Below are 5,740 nucleotides of genomic sequence, written 5' to 3' on the forward strand. Positions count from 1 at the left end.
AAACCAGGTTGCCTGCAAGAGCAGTCAGTGCTCTTAACCGCTGAGCCATCTCTCCAGCCCCTGAGAGGCTTTTGAGACAGGGAGTGCATGCAGGGACAGAGGTGTGTGGTTTCAGGCATGGAGGAGGCACAGGCTGTGCAATGATAATGGTCAGGGTTCGGATCCCAACACATTGTTTCATTTCAGTTATGTAACTTGGAGCAAAATATTTAACCTAACGGCATAAATTTACTCACTTCTAAACTGGGGAATAATGTATGTCATTATTATCTTGAATTTAAAAACTAGAAGTATTAACTGACTCAACTGCTGAAAGAACAGGCAGTACTCCGGTGTTTCATCTGCCACACTCCCCTTACCCCATGTGCTAGCTTCCTTCAAGTACCTTCCTCTTTCACCACAAATGGATCTGACACAAACAGGAGAAACTTCACAAAAGAAGAAAAGTAAGGTTAGAGTGTAGTTATCAAGTGTCCAAATACAAAGTAAGACATATAAAAACGTGGGAGTTTGATGTAACAGCTTGCGAAACCTCAGCTTTCTTCAGCTGCTATGAACTTAACTTCCATCCAGCCTTTGTTTCAATATAAGTTTAACTCATATCTTATCAAATTTCCCTATTTTCAGAGTTAAGCATGTTTAAATGATGATCTTTTAGTTGAATTCCCCATACCATTCAACAATGCTATTCAACAATAGCAAAAGTTTGATCCTAAAGAATTACAGGAATCATTTATGGCATATCCTGGGCAGACTACTGAGGCTCATTCTAGTCCTTAAACCTATGATTATGTTAGGTCACATGGCAAAAGGGAATTAAAGTTGTGTGTGAAATTAAGACTTCAATCAACTGACTTAAAATTTACAAAGAGTGTTTCATTATTGAAGTAAACCGAAAGCAACTATGGATGGTTTTTGAAAGTAGAAAACGAAAAAATAAGGCTGAGATTCAAGGGATGCAGACCTTAGCAACTACAGAAGGTGAAGGAGCAGGTTCTCCACCAGCTGTCCTCCTGGACCTTGACTTCAGCTTGGAGATCGCTGAGAAAATATGCCTCTGTGTTTTCAAGCCACCTAATTTACAGTAATTAGTAGGAGAGAATGAATTCAGGATGCAATGTATGATCAGGAAGCAAAGAAAACATACACTTAGTTTAATTTCAGAGTGGTATTATTGACCAAGAAGGCCCAGTACTTGAGGAAACTACTGATTTTGTGCAGTGCTGCCAGCTGAGGAGCTGACTCACAATCTGCTAGAAAATCTCTGTGGACTTCACATCCACCTTCCCTGTCAGAAGGTAACTTGGCCTTTCTATCATGACATATTTCTTCCATTTAATAAAAATGCTTTTATATAGCTGTAATTAGAATGATTTATATGCTGATCAAGAAGACGTGGAAAAAATTAAATAACTGATATTAACATGTTTAAAACAAAACAATTTACCCTATAAATATATAGCTTTAAAATAATCTATATAATGCAAATATGCAAATATTGCTTATCTATATATTATGTGCATAATATAAAATATGCAATCCTAATTTTTTATACATTAGCCAATATACTTTAAAGACAAAGAAGAAAATGAAATTCATCACATGCAAGAAAATATTCCATTGTGCAATAAAAATAAGGCCTACAGAATAACAGTATTTTTTCTGTTGAATATATTTATAGCATACTTTTGTCTGAAAATTAATGCCTTCATATTTTAAGATATTTTTAGGGAACATGATTAAATATCTGTGCCTTTGGTAGTATTTCGTGAGAGCATAGTCATAAATTTAAGAACATTAGGTCAATTGTTTTGTATATCTTTTATAGACTGCCTTAAAATTCTCTGCAGTTCACTTTTTAATCTGGTAGCAGATAAACGTATGAAAATAGAATATGAAAGAAGCTTCAATTTCATGGTGTGATATGAAGATAATAAACCTTCCTGTGTCCTCTCGCTGTTCAGAGCAAAGCAAAGTGAGACTATGTCTCTATTTCTGGAAGTTATTAAGGTAAGAATAAAACCAGCAAATTCTTGAAGAGTGAGAGCTATGAATTTAGTTGTGTAGTACATCTCCAAGAAATCCAATCAATTCTAATTTCTCACTATATATGAATATCTGAAATTATGTATTAATTGCATAATTTAATTATAATTAATCACAACTACAACATTCAAGCTCAAATATGTACCTCTGAGAGAGAAAAACATGTGTGTGTGCCTGTGCAATATATATATATATATATATATGTGTGTGTGTGTGTGTGTGTGTGTGTGTGTGTGTGTGTGTGTGTTAGGAACTTGGGAAAGCAGGACATAAGGAGAGAGACTCCAGAGAGACTTCCAGAGGGCTCAGCCCTGGCTCTGGAAGGCTCTCCTGCCAGTGTCAGGACATTTGACTGTAGAGGGTTGGAACCATGGCTTAAGATGGGGAGCCTCATAAATTTCATATAAGTTTTAGTAACAGAAAGAGAAAGAGACAGAGAGCAAGAGTGGAGAGAAAGACAGAGAGAGAGAAAGAGATAGAGAGAGAGAGAGAACAGGCATGACTATTTCATGCCAGAGGGATGTGTAAAAGCCATTTTATAAAGACATCTACTTTCTCTTCAAGCTAGCTGGCTAGAGACAAAGTTTCATCCCAGCTCATGCTGAAAACTCAGAGCAAGAAGAACTGGCCTGCAGAAGTCCATGAGAGAGAGGAAAAAAAACTTTAAGTTAGAAGACTGCAGTGTTCTGTGTGGTGGAAAGCAGTTCAGTGCATAGACCAGAGTCAGTGCGCACAAACCAGCACCCCCTTCACCCACAAGAAGCCTGCATATAGGGAGTTTGATACCTGCAACCCACTGCCATGATGGACTTCATGGAGGCATCTGCATCCTACCCCTGCAAGAAACTGCACAAAAGCAAGATCAGCATCACACTCGCATCCAAAGAGGTGACACTCCTATGCTCAGAGGATTCCTATATGGATTTTGCTCCCCTACCCAGGTTTCTTTCCTTCATTTTATACTTCCTTTTTCTGATATCTAATTTCAAAAGATCAATTTTGTCTTGTGCTGTTCTCTTTCTCCCTGTATTTTGGGCCATTTTTCCCAAAGATTGAAGGTTGGCATGGAGTTGGGGATCCATATACATTGTTCTATCAAAAGTCTGGAACAATTATGTTGTCTAATTATATTTATTTCCATTTTTCTTTTCATTCTACCTGTTAGATTAGCACTTTGCATTTAAAAATAAAACATATTTGCTACTGCCAAGAAATGTACCTTATCAGCAAAGACAAACGCTGCATTAGGGTCAAAGAATAGAAAATAATATTCCAAGTAAATGGAAGTAGAAAGCAAATAGGCGTAGAAATACTAATACATTTACAGTAGACAAAAATAGACTCCACAAGAAAATAGAGATAAGATATAAGTTTATTACATGTAAATTAAAGAAATAATCCAATAAAAGACATTATAATTCTAAAGATACATGCACTGAACATCAGTACACCAATTTTATAAAACAAATACTTCTGGATATAAAGGCTCACACTGACTTCAAGACAGCACTAGTGAGTGGCTTCAATATCTAGCTATAACACACACGAAAAAAAAAATCAACAGAGAAAACTCAAAGTTAAATAACCTTATGATCAAATAGAATTAACAAACATCTACATAAAAACAGTAATCTGCAGAATATTTCATCCGAACACTGCAGAATACATAAGCTTCTCATTAGTTCATGGAACTTTCTCAAAATAGATCTCATCTTTGAACACAGGACAAGTCTTAGCAAATATAAAAAAACTGAAATAATTTCTTGTATCTCATTTGATAATAATGAAGCAAAGTAGAAATCAACAACAAGAGAAATTAGAGAATATACATCAAGTTACAAGATTGAATAAAACACCATTGAATGATTCATGGTTCATCAAAGAAATGAGGAGGCAAATATTAAGATCCCTACTATTAAATGAAAATGTAATGAGAGCTATCGACACAATTAAAACTGTTCTAAGATGGAAGTTGAAGGTCCAGACACAGACTGAGTCAAGGATGAACTCTACCAGAACTTTAAATAATCAATACCAACATTTCTCAAGCTATTCCATAAAATAGAAATGGAAAAAGTGTTACTGAACCCATTCTATAAAGGCTTAACTATTCTTAGTGCGAAAATTGCTTAAGGACACAAGAAGAAAATATTTATAGACCAATCTCTATGACAACATTGGTATAATTCACAGTACATGGTACAAACATTTTCAGTAAAATGCTTGCTAAATGAATTCAACATTCATAAAAAAGTATTCTCTATGATCATTTTTGCTTGATTCGTAGATGCCAGGATGGTTCAATATGTGTATTTCAATAAATGTAATATATCACATAAATAACTCAAGGACAGAAATCACCCAATTATCTCAATAGTTGCAGAAAAACATCTTTGACAAGGTCTAGCATCACTTCATGATAATGTACTAAAGGAAGAAGGGAAAAAACAAAATGAATGATTTATCTGATAAACCTAGAGCCAGAATTTTCCTAAATGGGAGAAAACCCAAACTATTTCCACTAAAATCAGGGGTGAGACAAGGGTGTTAACTTTCTCCATAAAGATTCAAAAGCGTCTACATAGAATTAAAAAGCCTCTACACAGCAAAGAAATTTCTTTATTATAATTTTGAAATTCCTGATATAAAAGTAAAAAAATAGACTTTCCTGGGCTGCACAGCCTCCCATGTCCTGGTCCCAGCACCTTCTCTGGGAAAGTCCAGCACAGCCAGCGTTGCCTTGACTCCCCCAGCCTCTTTCAACCTCCCAGCTCCCTGAACGAGTCTCTCCACCTAGGTTAGGTACAGGCCCACTTCTTGTCTTGGAACCCCACACACCAGGGCTAACCTCTCAGCTCAGAGCCACCACTGCTTCCTGATCCTTTGCATTGGGACCAACCCATTTCCTCCCTGCAGACCCCAGGAAACCTCTAGATGTGGTCCCACCCTCACCTCTCTTTACTTCCCTGGGTGGCACAGCCACTGGCTTCCTGAGACCAGCATCTATCCTGGACCCTTCTCTCAGGCCAGCCCAGCCTCCAAATTCTTGAGGGCAGCATCTTTCCTGGAGGGACCCACACCTTAGGAGAAAGCCTGATATCATCTGAGCCTCATCTCACTTGGGCCTCTGTGGGAACTCTTGAAGACAAAAGCAATTAGGCTATTCCAATATAAAATCAAAAGAGAGAACCTGAAGCCTGGACCAACCAGCTTTTCATTCCCAACAAGTAAACCACAAAGGCACATAAAATTTACAAAAAGAAGCAGATCTAAACTCAACAAAGGAAGGCTTGAGTCTCACACAAGAATCAGAAACTACAAAGGAAATTCACATGTCAAAGTCACAAAGAAAAAATAATAACATGAAAAACCAAAATATTATATCCCCACCAAGTACCAATAGTCCTCTAAAGGAGTACAATGAGCACTCCCTAGATATAACACAGGATATGGAACTCAAAAGAACAATTATAAACATGATAAAAGAATTCAGTGAATTTAAAGAACACACAAAGAAATCAAAGAACTGAAGGAAGATAGGGATAAACTTCTGAATGAATTCTTCAGTACTTCAGAGTATTGAAGAATACTCATGCTGAAATGAAGAAGGCAGTGAAACACACAGTAAGCCAATTAGAAATGACAGGAGAAAGCCTCATCAATAGGATGAATGAAATGGAAAACAGAATATCAG

This window comes from Nannospalax galili, unplaced genomic scaffold, assembly GCF_000622305.1.
Source record: "Nannospalax galili isolate Female #2095 unplaced genomic scaffold, S.galili_v1.0 scaffold1562, whole genome shotgun sequence".
NCBI classification, from domain to species: domain Eukaryota; kingdom Metazoa; phylum Chordata; class Mammalia; order Rodentia; family Spalacidae; genus Nannospalax; species Nannospalax galili.